A 22,869-nucleotide genomic window follows, 5' to 3' on the forward strand; every position below is an offset into this window, starting at 1 on the left:
ATGGTTAGTTACCTACGAATATAGGACTACAAGTTATAACAGTTAGTCTATGAGTTTGTCAAGACATTTTATTTGGGCTAAAAGTTTTAGGGTGTAGTATCGTTAGTGCGAGTTGTACAGTATTACGTCCGAGTAGTCCTACGTGTTTGTATAATTATTTTCATTCGTGGAAACTGACTTAGTCACATTCAAACTTAGGATGGAAAAAATCATAACTTAGTGTGAACATAATCATGATCATTAATATAAAATTTTGGAAAATATTCAAATAATTATAACAAAGAATGGAAGTCAACTCAATTGATTATCGATTCAATTTATAAACTCACATGATCTTCATGTTCATTATTTGAGAGTCTAGAAAGCTTCCGATCAAAGTTCTTTTGTGGTGAACTTTAGATCACTTTTTTAAACGGGAACTAATACATTGTCATTTGGGGAACTCCCAGCTACTTCCCAGCTAAAATTGTAAATAGTGCAAGAATATAGCTACACGTCAACATATTATTATACGTTCCAGTACAATTTCTGGATTTTCCTAAAACAACATCTTATCGAGCTAATAAAATAAATTCAGCCAAATTAGTATGAAGGTATAAGCCGGTGCTCTGAAGTCATTGTTTTCTATAAGATACAATCAAGATAATGATAGCTTCAGTACTCAAGAATCATATCATATATGATCACTAGATATAAATCACAAAATTCCATATTTACAATGAGGAAAATTGAACTCTATCACGAGTTATTTCCAATTTCCCATCTTCATATCTTTCGATGTTATAATTATAAATGTAATGGAAAATTTCAACCAAATGAGCATTAATATTAGTGATAAAAATAACTCTTACTGGATTGAATTCCGTTTACTCAGATATCATTATTAATCTGTTGCCAATAATTACTGATTATAATAATAAATAGACTAATAAAATTCATAAATTGAATTGATGAAGTTAATTTCAAAAAAGTTGAAAAGTTATTACAAAATTCCACAAAATTAAGTTAATTCCGGCTTAACACAATTTTTACAGCAGAAATCCATTTAATCTAGTTTGATCAGAATTTTCTTTGTACAAATGACACGGGCATCAGAATAATTCAATTGATGGTTCAGTTCAATTCATGAATAGAAGTTCTAATGCGTCTATATCTACAGTTCAACTTCAAGAGTCAGGTACAATGTACAGCATAGCTTAACATATGCTGGTGCTATTGTTACAAATGAAGTTTGTAACAATAGAGCTATCATCTTGATATCTCATATATTATCATTTTGTATAACTGATCATAATCGTAACTGCTAACAGTTATCTCGTATAGTGGCAGAAACAGTAAATTATTACGTAGCTAGGTCAGTTGAACAAGAAAAGGTAGGAGATAACAGTCAAGTTGACCGATCTGGTTTATCAGTTGGAGCGGATAACTGTGGAGGCTGAATCTGATCTCTGCTCCTGCATTTTGCAAAAATAATGATGGTCTACGAAGAAAACTTTTCAATTTGCTTGGCGAACTTGGAAGACGTAATTTAATAAAAGTAATATAATATGACAAGTCGTATGTTATGTTGTTGGCTGAGCCCAGAAATCGAGCTGAAGCGATCTAAGGGATGGAGGTGGAGGGATGAGGTTAAGGGATGGAAGGACAGGGATAGTAGGGATAGTAGGTCTAGAGCATAGGCTGGCGCCACACAGACCACGGGGCCCAGATTAATGGTACATTTTTCTTCATCCTTTTCCGACCCCAGCGCTCCCGCTCCCAATCCCAGCTTTCTTTACAACTCAGTAAAGCTCCGCCAGAGAGAAAACTCTCCTGCATCTCAGACATTTTTGCAAAATTTCCTCTTCTTCTTATCTTAACCAATAGAAGACTTTTTTTGCATTTTGCCTTCCTTCTCCGTTCGCTTTTTCACGTTCTCTTTTCAAAGACGTCTCTCGTCGTTATTAAGCGGGCAAACTTTTTTGAAGGACCCTATTTCATAAGCTACTAACACAACTCTTTCATTTGGAATTAGCTGAGCGCCCTAATGACTAATGCGTCGTCGCTACTTCCAAAAAAAGACGAAAAATATAAATCCAATTCACAAACTAAGAAATGGGAAAGATAAAGTGGTTTGAAGAACCGTTATTAATGTGAGTATATTATGTTAGTTCACTTCATAAGTTTATGATAAAATATAAATACAATGATTTTCAATTATTTTTTGAAGAAAAATTCAAATTAGTTTCTTATAAGGCTTCTAACCAAACTTGAAAATTAGAATAATTATAGCTATCGATTGAAAACTGCTACGTATCCCTTAATCTTTCCTTCATACAATTTCGTCCAAATTGTGTACCGGTACATTTAAATGTTATAGGAAACAAAATCAAGACTTGAGATTCAATAGATGGTGTCATGAGTCACGATTTATTCTTTAGAAATTTCATAATCGATATTAGAATCTCCCAATATTGGATACACAACATCAATAAAAGAATTACTTCAAAATAAAAACGGCATTCAATATGAATTCCAAGTCAAATTGTTGCCTCAAATCACAGCATGAATGGAACAGTACCTTAACACACTGTTTTACTGTGGACAGCGCAGTACAAGTACAAAGTGACAAGCTATAAAGTTATGAAATGGAATGATAAGAGCCTAGCGTTGAGCAAGTTGTATCCCAGTAGTAAGTTAATAGAGGTCGAGGACGTAGGAAGGGCATTGCTGTTTATTTACCATATAATGTATATGTATATAACAGACGAGTGAAAATTGTTGGCCGCTTACTTCTGTATATACCAGAATACGATATAATATGCTCTCCTACAATACATACATATATACTACTACTACTACTACGCGTCGCTACTATCAAACTACTACGTACTATTGTGGACTGGTTCTGCATATAAATGAACAACTCTCTCGCTCTACTCAATGATCATTGTCTCTCAAATAGAATCTTGTCTCTCAGCACAAATAATAAAAGAAAAGTTGTAGCCATCCGCGCTCACCTGCGTGCAATTCCCGGACTTTGTTTACCGCAGGACATTCCCACAGGACAAAAACACAAGACACCACTAACAATCTATTTAGAAAATGGGATTGATGCCCTCTCTTCAAGAGTCAATGCCTTCTGTAAATACTGTTAGCACAGCAACTTGCACAACAAACTAACTAGTGCTTCATGAAGAGGACACTGCTTCTTTAGTTCAACTCCATAGAAGGTAACTTATCCCCCTTCGGTGATTATTTATTTTGTTTTTAGTTTCTGCTGGAGAGCTATCAAAACAAATAAAACCTATTGATGGCATCAGTAGAATAAAATAGTGATTGACTTGTCAATGAAATTGAATGTTGATCTCTTACTGAATAAGGAACATTTTGCTGAGTTGTTATTTTGAATATCTTATTAGACAAGAGCGCAAATTTGATACTGAGTACAGGGAAATTGTTCAGAGTTGGTGAGAATAATCACATTTACAAATACTACAATAAGTATTAAACTACTAAAAGTTATTTAATTTTCCCAAATTAGCATTTTTGCGAGATTTTCTCTGAATGTCAGAGAAAGTTTTTGAATCTAGTCTGTATTTTAATCCAAGGACTAGGGATATTAAAACTGGGAATATTTGAGGACTAATTTATTTTGAGAGTATTATAAAAATCTATGCTCGACATTTATAACTTCCAGCAATATTCCAATCTTCTTCAATAACGATCAATAACAGAAAATTTCGAATTCCATTCACTAGTTCAGCTGAGGCTACTTCAAAGATGTATGAATTACACCCGAAATTGTCTATTTCCAGTAATTTGTTTGGATTGACTGTAGTCCAGGCAACAAATGCTCAAAAACAGGTATAGAAGGGAAAGTTTGGATCACAATTTGTGACCCATCAGCTATTTTAAGGATAGTGAGAGAGTAAACATATCAAAAGTCCTTACTCCTACCCCCTGTGCTGAGGCTAAAAAGTAGAGGTGGTTAAAAAGTACCATATTTTGATTTTTGCCCATATCTCGAACAATATGAATTTATTTAACAATATGAACAATTTTGATTTTTGCATCTATCTCGAACAATATGAATATGGGTCTTCCGGAAATTTTTGTCGAATACAAAATTAAAGCTTACAAATTATCCTACAAGTTTCATTCGTAACATTTTCCCATATCTCTTCTAGATTTCTTGGTATGAGCTCTCGAAAGTGTCACATTTTGAATAAACCCTCCCTCAATGAGCTGATCATGAGCTCATAGAGCATAATATTCTCTTCAATTTAATGTATTATTTCATTATTTTACGCATCTCCCTACGATTGTTGCAGCCATTATAGTGTTGAGTGTAAAATCTTCAGTTCAACAACAATAGATCAATTGACAGGGAAATTTGGAGGGAACGTTTGGAACACAATATTTGACTTCGCAGCTTTGTTCAAACTAGTTAGAATGTGAACATATCAAAAGTCCTCATCCCCACCGTTGTGCTTAAGGGATGAGGGTGGTTTAAAAGTTGCGTTTTCCAAGAAACATGCGTGTAAGCCAGAAATGAAAAAAGGAACTTTCAAACCACCCTCATCCCTTAAACACAAGGGGTAGGCATGAGGACTTTTGATATGTTAACCTTCTAACTAGTCTAAACAAAGCTGCGAAGACAAATATTGTGTTCCAAACGTCCCCTCCAAATTTCCCTGTCAATTGATCTATTGTTGTTGAACTGAAGATTTTACACTCAACACTATAATGGCTGCAACAATCGTAGGGAGATGCGTAAAATAATGAAATAATATATGAAATTGAAGAGAATATTATGCTCTATGAGCTCATTATCAGCACGGATTTTTTCAATCAATATTTACAAAGTTATAAGGCTAAAAATATGAAAACTTCGGAGCCGGGAGGGTTTTTTCAAAATGTGACACTTTCGAGAGCTCATACCAAGAAATATAGAATATGGGAAGTGTTACGAATGAAACTTGTAGGCTAATTTGTAAGCTTTAATTTTGTATTCAACAAAAATTTTCAAAAGGCCCATATTGTTTGAGATTTGTGCAAAAAACCATAATATGGTACTTTTCAATCTCCCCCACCCCCTTAGCAAAGGGGTTAGGAGTGCAGGCTTTTGATATGAACCTTTTGAAACCCCCTTACTATCCTTGAAAGAGCTTCGGGGTCAAAAATTGTGTTCCAAACTCTTCCCTCTATAATCTTTCGTTGACTGAACTACTGTCTGAAAATTTGTTAATCACCCACTTATTACTAACAACGAGTTGACCAAATCATTATTGACCAAATTATTTTTAACAACGAGTTGACCAATCAGAAGAAAGACGGTTTGAGTTCGTGGAATTATATCAATATCAGTATTATCGCCAGTTAATACTGAAATATACCAGCAGAACTAAGTCTGCATTAATTATGATCAATCAGAGTAGAGTAGACGAAGATTTGTCTCTTCTTGAACTGACTAAAGAAGGCCTGACTGACTGACTGAGTCGCGAGATGGATATGCATTCAAAGTTGGGTCGCCAAACATAAAATATTGGGAGCCACTGGTTTATAAAGCTGAATTTCAATTGTAATGGGAATCCCAACACCAATCTCATAATCACAATAACATTTACACTGGATCAACATTTACCATATTTTGCTACATCTGACAATTTCGATAGCGTCTACAACTGTCAATTATTATTTTGATAGGACTGCAGTCCAAATGAGCTGCCATACTATACAAAAACACAAATAGATCAATTCATCAGAGGAGCATCATTTAATTGGAGGAATTCTCCAATACCAAAAAAGGTCGGGACGAGCTGCGATCTATCTAAGTCTAAGATCATGTTTTATCAACAACAAAACAGTGAGGTCGGTGAACTGAAGCAAAATGGACAACGTGAACCTGACTCAGGAGTACCAAGCATGCAAGGTGATTAAGTGAAGTGGCATTGAATAGACTAGTAATAAAACCGGATGAAATAAATTACTGTCTTTCTTCATGAGGTTTGATTAATGTTCCACAATAATATTTATGTCACAATTTAAACTGAAATGCTACATTCATGGTAAATTTTGTTAATAGACCTATGTTGAAAAGAAATTTACGTTTTCTGTTATCAGTGAGCAGTTTGAATGCTTCATATAATTTTGATATTGATAAAAACTGATGATTGTTCAACCATGCTAATATATTCAAGTTCAATGCATCTAATCTGAACTTGGAGCTCTGCTGTACTGTTGTGGTGTTGCGCATATATCACGGTAATGTTTTTTTCTGATATGTGTTTACTGGTCCAACTTGTATTTCAATCAAAATATTGATAGGAAATAGCAGATCATGCAAGTGATGTAGCACTTAACAAACTAAAGTGATGTTGACTTGACAAAAACTAGAAAACTAAAATATTGCTAACTGATTGATTGGAGGAATCCAATCAATGGAACCGTTTGTTATTCTATTCATTAACAAGTAACAAGTAACACAACACAATGGAGTAATGTATACATTTAAATAATGAATAATTTGGTTCTACGTTTCATCCACTAGATACTGAAGTATTTTTCAACTACATTGCTGTGAACAATTGATGGAGTCTACTTACTATACAAAGACCAAACATCAAAAAGTTCAGCAAGGAAGCCAATTCCTCACTCACCTGGAAAAAGAAAATGATTGTTAGACAAGTTAGCTTATAAAACAGTAAGTTGGAAACCATAATTATATGAAAATAATTTTTGAGAATTCATCATTCATCATCAAATTGAAATAAGCTTCAGCCTAGACGTTCACCATCCCAAACAGTATAATAATCCTCCATTTTTCTCCTTTGCTAGAATAAAAATGTACAATATCATTGATTATTATTTTACAACATAATGATGTCTATATATCATGGTAAGATAATGATAATGGAGAGTAATGTGGATGTGTAAATATCTAGGTAATTTTCAAGGAAGATATTTCAAAAATTGAGTTAGACTTTTGAAAACCAAGGGAGAAATCGATGAAACAGGTCTATATTTGAGGAGATACTATACTTACAAGGATTATTAAATTCTATACTTGTAAGGAGATAATAATGATATTCGTCAATGGGAAAAAAGGTTTTCCAGTGGTTTTCGGTCGTAAGCCTCACATTTCCCAAAGTCAACAATTGATTCGTATTTTGAGATTGCAAACAGTACTGAACCTTCCGATTGGGATAGTTTATCACAATATCACTTATCGCATGTCAGGAAGCAGTTCTGCATAGCAGTGTAGTTCTTGCATAAGTTTTGAGGCTGAATTGAGATATGAAAGAATTTCGCATCTTCCACCACGGGGAAATTTTTTCAGCAGAGTGAATAACGATTTCATGAGATAAATCGGGTTACGTGTCGGTCAGTGAATCCATGATTCAATTGCCTGACAAGACGATACTCTCCAACCGGAACTAAATTTTTAACTCGAGCGAGGACCTGTACGTAACTCAATAGAAGATAGGTTTTAATTAAATCACCCTCCTAGATCTGCTTGACTTACGGCTAGAAAATGAATTTACAGTCAAGTCAAGCATCAACAAAAGTAGCTGGGGGTCTGACAGTGGAGAGACTGGGAAATCACGAATGAAATTTTCAACTACGAGCCGAACTAAGTCAATTTGCAGGAAAATAAAAGCAGTGATGTTTAATGAAGTTCTTGAGGGTTACTTTGATCCTACTGTACTTAAAGATAGGCTCATACTTGCAAATATGAGTTCAGCAATAGTCTGTCGACCGATTCACAACATATCGACCGATTTACACTATATCAGCATGATGTGGAGGGGTGGTGATAAGACTCATACATCATTATATCATAAATATCATTTTTTTCTCTGAAAACCAATTCAATAAATTGGACGCTAAAATGATGATGACACAGTTTGAAAAACGGGGAAAATTATTTGTAGATTGGATTCGAGGAAACGTGAAAGCCTATTAAACGAAAAACACAGTTTTTTTTAATTCTAGTCATTATGATATGCTGACTGCATTTTGGTTAGTTTTTGGAGTCTAGACGTCTACTGTCAACTAGTGAAACTTTAAACCCTTGAAAAGATTAATAAATAGGTTTCATTTCCACAACTCAATAGTTTCACTTTATAGCTGATAGTTAATTAAGAATGTTATATTAATATTATGGAATGCGAACCCACTAAGTATCGAACTATCAGTATGGTGAAGAGAAGGAAGAAAAATCAACTACTGGAAACTCAAAGTTATTACGTAATGAGTTATAGTCTATGCGAAATTACTTTTGACTTATATGCGGTGCGGAGGAATTAAGAAAGATCAGCCAATTACGGTGATAAATAGAATCATAGGTAGATGACCAGTTGACAATTTGTCGATTAGACTCAGTCGACTCAGTAATCTCAGGCAGGAAACTTCGCATGTGTATCATGAGCACTTGAATTTTTAGAACGGCAACATCGCCGTCGCTGTATCCCTACCTTTCTATGCTGTGATTATCCCTTCAAGTCAAAAGTAATTTGAACGGACTATAGTATTCTTAGTTACAAAAAAAATAATACCAACATAAAATGTTGAGAACATTATTTCGTTTATCAAAATTGAGGGGAAAATTATTCTCAGCAAAAACCATGCGATTGATTCAACAATAAATATTTCTGTTGGTAGTTACATCAGAGTCGGAAAAATTTCAAGACTGATTAAGCGCACTGCTTGTATTGTGAATAATCTTGAAGTGAATGATGATGAATATATAGGCTACAAGGCGTTACTGTGTGTCACATTCAACTCCAAATATAGAATACAAAATAGATAAGGTCACCTCTCATTCTCATATCTAGTGGGCGGCGGCGTTGGGAAACAGAATGTTGCCACATCGGAAAAGCTCGTTGATATTTCATGAAATGCTCAATAGATTGCGAAAATCTTCAACTTGAAAGAGGGAATTCCATCCTCTTCACCTTTTTTCAACAGTCTCCAAACAACCTTCAAAGCCCACAAAGCTCCACAGAAAAGCATACAAGTCAAGGAAAACTCGTTCTGGGCAGAGACTGTGAATTGAACATTTATAACATTGTTTTATTATTGAATCAACGCCAAAAAGCATCTTGTCATCCTCCATTTTATTACAATTTGTTTTGACATTTCATGGATTATTCTGAATTCTGTAGCATGATTCGATTAGCATATTAGGAATATTGTAATTCTGAATTATTGATAAATTTCATAATATTCAACAATGAAATAAGACATGAATATTATGGATATTATATTAATGATGCATTGGATGTCAAGTTACATCCTCCTCGTCAAATTGTATTTTACACATTCCAACTTAATTCTCATCAGAACGAAGTTTTCACAGAAAATCAGACTTAGACCACAAGTAAACAATCATAAAACGATAATTTAGTTATCCTACTAGTAAGACAATGATAATTATTAGAAACTAACAGGGCCAAACGCAAAATATCTCCATTCTATGAGAACCATTCTGCGCATGTAAACCATGAATATGAATGGAAATTTTCCATATTATTATCATTCTATCGTTAATGAATTCATTTGATAATCAATATTGCTTGTTACAAGATACAATTCTCCAATAATATGTGTTCTTATTAATTAAACTGAAAAGTTGATGCAAACTAGATAACTAAATAAACAACTAAATCTTTGAATGAATAATTCATTTCATTCAGATACAAACCATTAACACTGATCATTGAATTGTTAGCTACTAGCATTCCAGTGAGACAGTGAATGATATTCGATGTCAACTAACCAAATAAACACACTAAAGTACAATGTACCCATGACTGAAATCGACAAAATAAATATGTCAATAATCGTATATTGAATTACAACAAACTAACAACTCAGTCGGGCAGTGGATAGTAGCAAACATAAATTGCTGCACCCATAAATAAAATTCAGTGACAAGGAATGGCGAAGTCAACATTATTTGAAGATGAATATGGCACGGCAAATTGGAAAACGACTACTGTGACTGTAGATTCAACAGGAACAATACTCCGAGATCCAATGCAAACTGACAGCATTACCGATGAATAACACCAATGCTTCCCATTCATAAGCGATGCTGACAGTTTGAAGTGACTCTCACTATAGTTGAATGAGGAGGGAGGCCCAGGTTGCTATGACAACCGGGAGACGCTAAACGACGCCACTGCGTCACAGACCGACTGCCAATTATTGTGACCTTGGCGGGTCACACTCAACTGCGGGACGGGCAAGGGGGCATTTGTGAGCACCAGCTTCATTCAAATAAACGCCAACTCAATGTAGATTTGCTCAATTATTGGAGATCTATATCAAGCTACATTGATTATTCTCGGATTTTTTTTCAGTTATTACGTATGTTGCCATAGTAAGTTTTTAGCTAGCATTCCTGTTGTTTCCAAATTTATATTTTTTGTTTATTTTTCTTATCCCATATTGTACAATATTACAAATATTAATGTGAAAAGGATTTTTGATGGCAATGTGGGAGGGTGTTGTAAGTAAATAAAGAGGGGTGCCTAGGAGGGAAGGGTTTGATGCAGACTGCGTCAGTGAGATTTGAGGGCATCTAAATCAAATCTTGAAATCAGAAGTGAAAATTAATATGAATGGAAAATAGGAATTGATTCATGACGACTTATGACCATTTTGCAAAGGCATCTATATTTATGGGGATGTGGCTGAATTTTGTATGAAATTAGAGTGATTCATCGATGCGACATTAGCATGGGTAAGGGCACCACGCGCAAACTTAAAACTTCAATACTGTAATCACAGTATTTCTGTGATGAGCATCAAGTGATGTTGTGCACATAAAGGAGCGTACATACTATGCCATTTTTACATAGACTAATTGATTTGTTCGTAATGAAGGGAGACTTATTATGAATGGAAAAATAGGAATTGATAAATAAAATGAAGGATAATTGAACAAATGTGCACATAAAAGATAGGGTTATAGATTTATTTGAAAATTTCAGTATTGTGGCTGTGCAAAGGCTAAAAAACAACTTTCTACTGGCGATATTTTTGTAAGTTGTTCTATTTGTATAGTATCAAACTATCAAAATGAAAAAGTTTTCTCAGAAAATTTTTTCCGATCATTACTTTTTGAGATATGAGCGCAGTTGAAATTTTGGGGACAGGTCATTTCAAATTCGGTAAGAGATAAATAAAGCGATGAAATTTTAAGGACGAATTGTTTGTTCATGGCATTGTAGATTGAATAATACACACATTTTTTAAAATATCAATTTTTGAGAAAGTTGTTCAATGTACTAAAATCAAACAAAAATAACTTTTAGTTCAGTTATTTTTGGTACATTGATTTAGTTTCTCAAAAATTGATATTTTCAGAAAATGTTGGTTTTATTCAATCAAAAATACCATGAAGAATTTATCCTCAAAATTCCATTGCTTTGTCTCTTACCGAATTTGAGATGACCTGTCCCAAAAATGTAAACTTTATCCGCTCATATCTCAAAAAGTAATGATTGGAAAAAAAATTTCCTGAAAAAACTTTTCCATTTTGATAGCTTGATACTATACAAATGGAAAAACTTACAAAAATGTCACCAGTAGAAAGTTTTTTCAGCCTTTGCACAGCCTTAGTTGAAAGTGAATAATACTATGGGAGTTATAATATGGGAATATAATTGCATGCGGACAGGAATAGATGGATTGCGGACTTCATTTTTTGATATTCGAATGATATTCTCCCATAAATAGTTGGCGTGTTGCAGACAAGCAATTACAGTTGAAAAATGAAAATAAAGGCTAGTGTAGCCGCTTCCTCGCGAAATGGCATGGTGATTGCTTGTGCGGGCGCGTACTTGAGCCACCTACTGGGCACAGAAGCAACAGGTGGGCGTGAGTGACGTCATAGCTTCAAGATAAACGCTATCATCCAGGCTTCGTGTCTGTATTTAGCAGCGAGCAACAAGAGTTCACACTCTTTTTCACTCCCTCACTCTCTTTCATAAGCTGTTCGTCACTCACTCACTCTCACCGTCACACCCGCTCACTCTCAAACACTCTCTCACTCCCGACGCCCGTCGCGGTGTCCGCTCCAATGTAAATAAACATCGACGACCTTCCTTCTGTTTTGGTATTGTGACCGCTTTATCGCGCTCAATGAAACCTACACACTTTCAGAGCTGATAACATTCCAGATCGATCACTTCCACGATATGTCACTGATATCTTTTGCTGTTGATTATGACTATGTCCACACGAGGCTTGTGCGAGGGTAATGAGAGAGATAATTATTTTGTAGATTACAATATTTGCTGGCTTATACACTATAGTGTTGTAAGAATATAATTCTGAATAGTTCTCAAAATCATGGAATGAAAGGAAATGATGGGTCTCGAGCAAGCAGCTGTATCGTATTTGCTAGATACGATGTCAACAGACTCAAGATTAGATAAAAACGGTTCTCCAGGCTACAGTTTTGAACAGCCAAATGAAAAGGAAAATATGATTGCTATTTATTTAATAATATAAAATATATAATATTTGTGGTTGGGTTCTTTGGTACTTACTAGTTGGCGACCTAAGTAATCGGTCGAGCCGTATAAATTGAGAATTAGCCAGACACCTTGTGGCAAATTTGGTTGCATACAAATAGCATTCGCTTAAACTATGATCAGAGGGTTAGTAACAAGCATGGCATGTCAATGTAAAAGAAAAAGCGTTTTAGAAAATACAAAAATATTTATTATGTCATACGAGCATGAACAAAATGTATAAAATAAAAAGAATATTAAGGAAATGGGATGTAACTTTATTCAGCGCATGAATACATTTTTGTAATTTTAGGATACGCCAATCAGAATGCAGTAATTGACCGGCAGTAAAAGCGAATTAATTCAAAATCTACATTTATTTATTATATAAACAGTAAGAAATTGTAAACTATGCAGTACCCAGATTTATGTAACAAATATAAACTAAATATTTAAAACAAAAATATTCGCTCTTTAGGTTGTAACATAGTAGTTTAGTATGGACTATTTTTGACAATTTTGTATCACATCAATGCGTAGTAGTGAGGCTAGTGAGAGCACCAATGAAAGAGGATATCTAAATTATATGCAAATTTAAAAATACGGAAGTATGGTTGTGAAAAGAATAGGGGAGGTCCAAGCCCACTTGCTTGCTAGAGGTCACCAGGGACAGCCACCAATTTATAGAGCACAAGACTAGATCACTTTTTAATATTTGCATGTTTAAGAAATCCAAAGTTAATTAATTAGAAATTGATTGTAAAAGACTCAGTGAAGTTGTAATATAACAGGAGTCATTAAATTTAAATAACCCCCTTGGAAAAAACGACGGCAGCCCACCAGGAAGGCTAATATATATTAATTCGGAAATAAGATCTATGAATTTTTATTCGACAAGCAACAGCAAGTCGACAATTGAGCTAGCTATACAATTTGAAAGAATATTTGCTGATTTAAGAAGGTAATAATTCATGGTAATAATTCGTGCTAAGAAACAAAGTCATGAGCTATCTGTGATATTGTTTGATATATATTTATTCTCATATTATATTTATATTTGTTGCTCTATATTTTTATTTATTGCTCGTTGATTTTTAATGTAATTATATCATGTTTGTGTTTATTGAATGGTGTACCCTTCATTTATTATTCTGTCTCCATGCATGACCAATCTTGTTATATTCTATTTTATTATTATTATTGAAATATTATTAAAATTATCAACCAACTGTATTCTTCACTGAATAAGTTGGATCAATCGGCGATATACAGCATTGATTATTAAATCTTTGGAAATAATACGTTCCCGAGATTTATTTAAATTATCCAGGACCAACACATCTGATTTGAAGAAACTCAAAGGTCATAGTATTAAGTTGCAGCGGCAATATAAATTAATAGAATTTATAAGGTATTCTGATAGAGTGTCACCTTTGATTCCGCTCGGTATCATTTTTCATTGCTGACCACTTTGGTGAATGGTGGCGAGTGGCATTGTGGCGATACCGCATTGTCTAGTACAATAATCAGAGCCCTTATATCTGTCTACCTCTACTGCATCTATATCTGTGGAGTCTGCCAAATCAGTCACAAAAACTGTGAACTGTTAAAGCGGCCGACGTTTGCAGCCAACGAAAGCAGAGAATTATTTGAGCTCCTAGAAGAGCTGGTAAGAAACTGGTGCTATCGTTCTTTCAGGAGTCACAAAAAATATTATAAATATATATTCAAAAATCTTTGCTCTACCGACTGCGGCCAAGCAGGGCACATGTTATGAAAAAATAACATTACAGTGTCTAATAGTGTGATTCATAGCTTATCTCACCAACATAGTTGACTATTCAATGAATTTTACAAAATATGAACCAAAGAATTACTTTTCAATTTAAATTTTAAATACAATTTCATATTATAGTCTTGTACGAGCTACATAACTCGCAGCTAGGTTTGAACTGATAACCGTCCATTCTTAGAGACTTATTCAATCAACATTCTATCTTTCTTTCTTTATCCGGCGCTACAGCCCTAGGTGAGCTCTGGCCTCCTTCACAACACGCCTCCATTCTTCCCTGTTCATGAAAGAGCCATGAACGAGCCTTCCATCCTCTCACCCACATCTTTCTCAGGTCATCCATCACTTGGTCCACCCACCTGTTCCTTGGCCTACCTTTCTTTCGTCTGCTGTGCAACATGCTATTAAAAACTATTTTCGGCATTCTAGCCTCACTCATCCTCATCACATGCCCCAACCACCTTATTCTTTGGGCCTTAATGAAGCGTAATATAATTTCTCCTTTTATCAATGCTTCTATTTCTTCATTTTTCCTTATTCGCCATTGCTGCTCATTAACCTGAACGGGACCGTAAATTCTTCTTAATATGGATCTTTCAAAGATTTTTAACGCATTTTCGTCAGCCATATTCATCACCCAAGTTTCTGCCGCATATGTTGCCACTGGACGCACCAATGTTTTATATATTGTTATCTTCGTGCTCCTGCCGACCAACTTACTTTTAAATTATCTAACATTGGCATAGTAGGCCCTATTAGCTGCTTGAATCCTTTCTTTTATATAAGCATTATTACCTGTGGCATTTATTGGGCATCCTAGACCTAGATATTTGAAGTTCTCTACACCTGCAAACTTTTCAATCAATATTCTATATGAAAAGATTATTTGCGACTAATGAATGTGATATTTCGGGTAGCTTCTCTTCTGAACCACCAAACTCTACCTAAGATAGATTCATCTATCCAAATCATTTCTAGCACAATAATTTCAAACATAATCCTGAACATATATTTCAAATTTGTTTGGTAATGTAAAAAATATACATCAACTGTCTCTATAGCTGATTGAGATGCACTTCTATGTGCTGTCCATCCTTTGAAGAGCCTATTCAATAATTGAACTCAATTGAAAAAGATTATTATAGCAGAATGGATGTGATATTTGAGATGAGTGTTCCAAACTCCACCTAGGATAGATTCATCTCTTCCAAATCATTTCTAACATATAGTACAATTTCAAACATGATCTTTAGCATATATTATAATTATTTCGATCGACTTTTTAATCACTTGTGAGAATGATAAGTATTGGCTTGGTAAATCTACACCATAAAAATCTCAACCCAGCAAATGTACTAAACTAAACGTGGAATGATTGAATATGTTAATATAGGAATCTTTTTATGAAAAAAATTTGAAAAAATCTGGTGTGGTACACTTAAGCCACGTTTATTGACCGAGCGAAGTGAGGTCTAAGATTCAAGTCGACGGTTTGGCAATTCTCTTAATGTTTAAATGTTTATATGTTTTTATGTTGCGCATTTACGGCGAAACGCGGTAATAGATTTTCATGAAATTTGACAGGTATGTTCCTTTTTAAATTGCGCGTCGACGTATATACAAGGTTTTTGGAAATTTTGCATTTCAAGGATAATATAAAAGGAGAAAGGAGCCTCCTTCATACGCCAATATTACCGTAAAAATCAGACTATAGAATTATTCATCATAAATCAGCTGTCGAGTTGACTATAAATTGCATGCCATGACGCATAATCTTCAGCATATTCTTATAATATTAATAGCTAGCCTTCTTATAATCGTATACACTCTCATCTTCTTAAATTCCTATTTCCTATTTTGTGATGGCTATCTTGATATCTGGTAGCTATCTTTTGTATTTATTCTTTTGTAGGGATAATGGTGATATATATCATGGTTGAATCTATAAAGAGTTTAATAGTTCTTAACTATTGGTTGTGATCGTATCTGGTATAGTTTCCTCTTCCTCATACGAATTAGTTGAGCCATTTTACTATGAGCAAAAGGTGATAAGCTGCTCTAGACTAGACTCATCTTTTTTGAAGCATTTGCTTCAAAAGTTGAGCAAATGCTCTAGTTTATTCATACAGTTTTGAGTATAAGCTTTTACTCTTGAGCAAATTCTCAAACTATTTTTTTGATGAGCATGAGCAAAACGTTTTGCTCACGATAATTCATAGAAAATGAAGCAAATGCTCCATATTTTAGAAGTATAAGCAAATGCTCAACTTTATTCATATGGCTCAATGTTTCCTAACAACATAACCTAAAATCTAAAACCTAAAACCCGGTCGTCTGATTGGCACTGCCAATTGCACTATCTATCGGCAAAAGTTATAACAATTATCAGCTGGGCGGCTATCAAAAATGGCTTACTCCACATCACGCGTTTCAGATTTGAATTGCAGATTAAAAATATTTTTTGGCTGGTATTTTGAATAGAATAACATATTTTTAAATTTGTAAAAATTTTTATCGTCTACTAATAGTAAGTATATAATATCATACAAACATATATTTCATGAGTTGATAAAATTTCTGGTTGTGGTATTGAATTCAGTTGACTCAATGACAGACACCTCTATTATGCTTCCTCATCTGAGCTAAGACCTTCTAACATATTTCAAATGTAAGTTTTTAAAATAGAAATGCTTCCCATGTTATTTAAATGGAGTCACTTTTCCTCCCTAGGGAGTTTTTCTGTTTTTTACTACCGAGAGCGAAAAAGTGACACTTTAGTATTATGTTTCAGGGAGTAAAGTAAGTACTTTAGACAGTAGGTGGAGGAAAAAATTATTTTATTTGCAGTTTTTATGAAAATGTAGGTGGAGGAAAAATGTTTAGTATATCACGAGTGAAAAATGTTTTTTCTCCCTTAGCAAAATTGTTGCCCTCGGCTTCGCCTCGGGCTTGAAACTTTTCCCTCAGGGAGAAAAAACAGCACTTTTCACTCTAGATATACAAATAACTATTTTGGACTCAGGGGACCTTGAAACGTATAGAAAACTTGAAATAAGGGTACCTTAATTTTTTTGGAAAGCAATACTTTCCTTACCTATGGTAATAGGGCAAGGAAAGTAGAAAATCATTTAGAAGTGATAGCAGAAATATTTTTTACGTCTCAGGCCCGGTTACACGTATGACTATTGAATTTAACAGCTGATTCAAGACTTTAAAGCTGCGTTTACACCGGAGTTAATAACACGAGTTAACTTGACTGAATCGTCAAAATTTTCTCTTGACAAAAGTTAATAACTCATGTTTCTAACAGAAAATTCCTTGTTATTAACAAGATTTTGTTATCAATATAATTGACTTTCATATGATTTCATTTAACGAGAGTATTAATATGATATAACAGCCGGATTAAAAAGCAAAAAATTGTCTTCAAAATACTTTAAATTGAAACATGTGTGATCATTAACAATGATCTTCATCTGATCTAATGTAAATAAATTATGCGTTTACACCAGAGTTTGAAACAAAAGTTTTCAACATAAGTTAATAACATTTTCTTTTGGCTGCTAGTTTTGTTATCAACAAAATTTAATAACTTTGTCACGTGTTTCGTCTGCAGCTGTAGTTATTAGGGAACAGCTGTAGTTGTAGGGTAGGGATGCTGGGCGAGGGGGTTGCGGGGAAGATAGGAACCTGTTATTAACAAAAGTTAATGCAATAAATGAGGCTTTTGTTATTAACATAACACATTTCCTTTGATCTCTACCGACTCTCGAAGGATAACATAAATCTTGTTAATAACAAGGAATTTTCTGTTGAAAACACGAGTTATCAACTTTTGTTAAGAGAAATTTCTGTCGATTCAGTCAAGTTGAAAACTTTTTATTAATAACTCATGTTATCAACTCCGGTGTAAACGCAACTTAACATGATGTTATTGACGTTTGTAATTAACATCAGTTGATAACAAAAATGTTAAAAACTTGTGTTATTAACTCCGGTGTAAATGCAGCTTAACCACGGTTAAATTTAACGTACAAACTTACGTGCAACCGGGAGCCAGAAAAAGCTGGGAGTCTCAAATCATGTAGGCTAGTATCAAGTAGTATTATCAAGTATATAATATGGAATTCAATCAATAACCATAAAAATTGGCAAATGCGTTACCATACTAATACAGTTACTAATTCGTTGAACCTCTTTTCATTCAAGGAATCAAATAAATGAGAGCTTGATAGATCTACCAGAAGCATTTTATTGTGACAGAAATATCAATTTAATAAAAAAGTAGTATCTAAAGGACTTCAGGCAACAAGATTTTTTTCTTTCATAGATCTACAAGATTGCATTTTCTCTGAAGATAAATTAATAGTTAAATTATTGGTTTCCTGCCGAGGAGTTCCGATTTTCATCAAAATTAATTGAAGATTTATCTTGGTATCAAACCGACAATTCTCTGTCACTTGAACCTGATAAGATAATCTACTAGGGTTACAAGTTATTAGAATAAAAAGACTTTTTTGATTGTTGACATGAGGAACTTTGGACAGTAATGTCCACTCTACCACGAAGGTCTGAAGGTCTGTTCTATTGGAAGTTCTGTATTAGAAAATCAGTTAATATTAGAAGTTATGATCTTCTTCAAAATCAATTAGAAAGCAATCTTGTCAACAATCAACCGTTTCAAACTTCTACTAATCCTTGGCCACTTGAACCTAATATGACAATCTGCGATTAAGATAGGGTTGGGAGTGCGGACCTATTGGGAAACTGTCATACTTTATCGAGCATCACGCAATATTGAACACGGGTGAGAGGTCCCGCATTCCACATAATGAAGGGACAATAGTTGACGGTTCAAGAGCGACACATAATTCCGCAGATGGGGTTGCGAGCCTGCCGGCTGTCGAAGATTTCTGAAAACGGGGGAAACCAGACAAGACATCTGTTCCCACGCCAGGGAAAAGAAAGGATGACGACTATTGTCGAACCCTTTGCAAGGGCCAGTTGTAAGGTCAGGAAGGAGACATACAAAATCGCCAGTTGCCCTTGAAAGAGGATCTTTTTGTGAAAGGGTGAGGTCTCAGGACATGCCCCTGCAGCTGCCGCTCTCAAAATGTCCAATGAATGCTGGCCGCAGATTTTGTGCATGCGAAATTTTGCCTGACCAACCCCACTCACTCCACCCACCCACTGAATCCTTTTAGACCTTTTTCGGGGGACTGTGCCTTTTGAAAAGACTCACCGGTTACTCCATCTCTCTTACTTCTCCAACATCGATAATATTTCCGATCGAATCTCGTTCGTTATTCATAATCCATTCTCACTCTATCTCTCTCTTGCTTGTGGGACACCGTGGGGACGAATTCAGCCTGAGTCTGCTGTCAAAAGATCTCTGACGAATATTAGCCACGCTTCCAACAAAGGAATCGCATCTCCCGTCACATGACCGATTACCAGAAGAATACTGCAATTAATTATAAGCGACCGTAAGTAACATTTTGCTGGGCATGTTGCCAGCACTGTTGAACGAGCCAAATCACCATGAATATTCTGAAAGGAAACATTTTGGATCTACTAATTTTATGATTTATTTAATCTTTTCTATTCATCAATGAGTTTAATCTTGATCAAATATAGCTTTCTTGATTATATTCTCTTCATTTTTATATGTATTTTCTATTTGATTTCATTCCATTTTATATTTATTATAGAATCTTTACTTATTGTGTGAAATTTCAATGTTTTTCACGTTTTCAATGTGGGAAAATATTTTATTTGATAAAATTACATAGATATTTGATACTAAAGGTAAAGTAGAAATATGTTAGATAAATTGAGGTGGAGGATTGAGTAAGATTTGTTGATCAAATTTCTAGTTTGAAAAAAGTATCATGTTCTCATTTGCGTATGTACTAATTTGAGTTGTGCTGAGGATATGGACTGAGTTCCTGGGCTTGAATAAGAAGAACATTGAGCATTCGGTAGGAAGATTAAACGTCAATGGAAGGCTATAGAATGATTATACAAAGAAAGTAGAATACAATTAAACGTCAATTCCATGAAAGTTATTTGAGCTATTTTACATGGAATTGGTTAAGATAATGAGGATATAAGCATGATCAGTAGGATTGGGTGGAAGATAACGCTGGTGACACTACAAAACGTAGCAGAATTTCAATACTTCATCAGCATTCTTTAAGCGAAAAAGAGGAGAGCATTCATCCTGCGAAGCACGTGCGCAGTATAGGGAACAACAGACCTCCAAATCAGAATGTTAATTTGTTCAATGAAGAACTAGAAAAATTCTTAACCATAGATCAGATAAAGAATGAGAAAAATATCATAATGATAGGAGATATTAATTTATGTTATGTGAATGAAAGATATGGTGCAGATAACTATCTCAGTGTTCTATACTCCAATGGCCTATATGATAGTATACAAGGACCTACCAGAGAGGAAATTTACAATGATATATTAGTATCTACCTGTTTGGACCACATAAACGTAAAATTACATAATGATTGCTCTTATACCTCTTTTGTAGTTCAAAGTAAAATAGCGGATCATTATTGGACTGGGGTAAAAATTAGTATAAATGAAAATCCACATAGAAAATTAGAGGAAGAATATAGGCATATTACAAACACAAAAGGGGTTAATGAATTGATTCAGGGAGCTAACTGGTGGCCATTACTAGATCTCAGAGATCCATCGGATATATATAATGAAATCATAAAGAAATTTGGGGACATCTATAATGAAAGCAAAATAAGGGTTAAGATTGATAGGAAACAAGAAAGAAATCCTTGGATCAATAATAACATTAGGCAATTAATTAATGAAAAAAATATTACATGGCAAAGATTAAAAAGAGATAAATATAATTTAGAGCTAAGGGAACAATTCAAGAGAATCAGAAATAACCTGACAAATCAAATAAGAATAGGAAAAAAAGAGTATTATAATAGGTTGTTTTCTGCTAACTACAGTGATACGAAAAAAACATGGGAAACTATCAACCAATTCATTAATAAAAAACGCAGGCCGACAATATTAGAATCAATTAAAAATAATTTTAAAGTAACGGAAGAAAATCACATTCATGAACTAATAGAAAAATTTAGAAATAAGTTTAAAGAAGAAATAGAAGAGATAAGGATGATATGAAAGGACAACACTTTGACTTGTCTCAAAGTTTCAAACAAGCAAATTCTCTATAGGCGATAGACTAAGTATGCATTTCAGGAAAATTAATTTAGAATTGCTATATATGGCTATTTTGAAATTAAATAAGAATTCATCTCCAGGTCCAGATAAAATTAGAGCAAAAGATTTAATAAATAATATTTTTCATTTGAGATTGATACTGTTGCACCTGATCAATAGAATTATAGAAACAGGGAATATACCACCGAAAATGAAAATAACTTATCTTAGGCCAATTTTTAAGAAGGGGTCAAAGAAGGATTTAGGATGTTATAGACCAGTGGGTTCTATTTCGGTTATTATGAAAATTCTCGAGCACATCATAGGTATACAGTTGCAAGGATATCTGTCAAGATTCAGTATAATTAATGAGAATCAGTATGGATTCATTCCAGGAAAGTCAACTATTGATCTTTTGGAAAATATGACTGGTGATATCAATAGGGCACTAAATAGCAACAAATTGTAATTTCGGTAACAACTGACTTAACAAAAGCATACGACCTTGTGAATTATGAAGTCATGCTTTTAAAATTGAGTGGGATGGGTGTTGGAGGTAAACTGTTAAGACTGTTTGAGAATTATTTCAAAGATAGAGTACTGCATGTTGGTATAGGTGGTTATGTAAGTAATAGTTATGAACAGAACTGTGGATTAATTCAAGGAAGTATTTTATCACCGATCCTATTTAATATATGTGAATGATTTTGCCAGTTTACAGTTTAGAAGTAAGGTTTTACAATATGCAGATGATAATGTATTATATTTAGTACATAAGGAACTGGAGAGTGGATTAAGAGATATGCAAGAAGATATTGATCTAACAGTTAAGTACTTTTACAATAATCATATAAAAATTAACTCTCATAAAACTAAAGTGATATTATTTAGGAACCAAAGAATTAATATAAATGAAAATCAATTAACTAGGCTAAAGTGTCATAAACCTGTCTGTCTGAGAAACCAACTCATGAATAGATATAACAGCCGGATTAAAAAGCAAAAAATGTCTTCAAAATACTTTAAATTGAAACATGTGTGATCATTAACAATGATCTTCATCTGATCTAATGTAAATAAATTATGCGTTTACACCAGAGTTTGAAACAAAAGTTTTCAACATAAGTTAATAACATTTTCTTTTGGCTGCTAGTTTTGTTATCAACAAAATTTAATAACTTTGTCACGTGTTTCGTCTGCAGCTGTAGTTATTAGGGAACAGCTGTAGTTGTAGGGTAGGGATGCTGGGCGAGGGGGTTGCGGGGAAGATAGGAACCTGTTATTAACAAAAGTTAATGCAATAAATGAGGCTTTTGTTATTAACATAACACATTTCCTTTGATCTCTACCGACTCTCGA

The 22,869-nt window shown here is 34.1% G+C and overlaps 1 protein-coding gene across 1 annotated transcript in view; it reads right to left on the reverse strand.

Moving 5' to 3' along the window:
- Positions 1-22,869, reverse strand: part of LOC111057077 (forkhead box protein O) — a 150,320-nt gene that overhangs the window by 57,464 nt on the left and 69,987 nt on the right. The gene's annotated exons all lie outside the window — the stretch shown is intronic.

This window comes from Nilaparvata lugens, chromosome 2, assembly GCF_014356525.2.
Source record: "Nilaparvata lugens isolate BPH chromosome 2, ASM1435652v1, whole genome shotgun sequence".
Taxonomy (NCBI): Eukaryota; Metazoa; Arthropoda; class Insecta; order Hemiptera; family Delphacidae; genus Nilaparvata; species Nilaparvata lugens.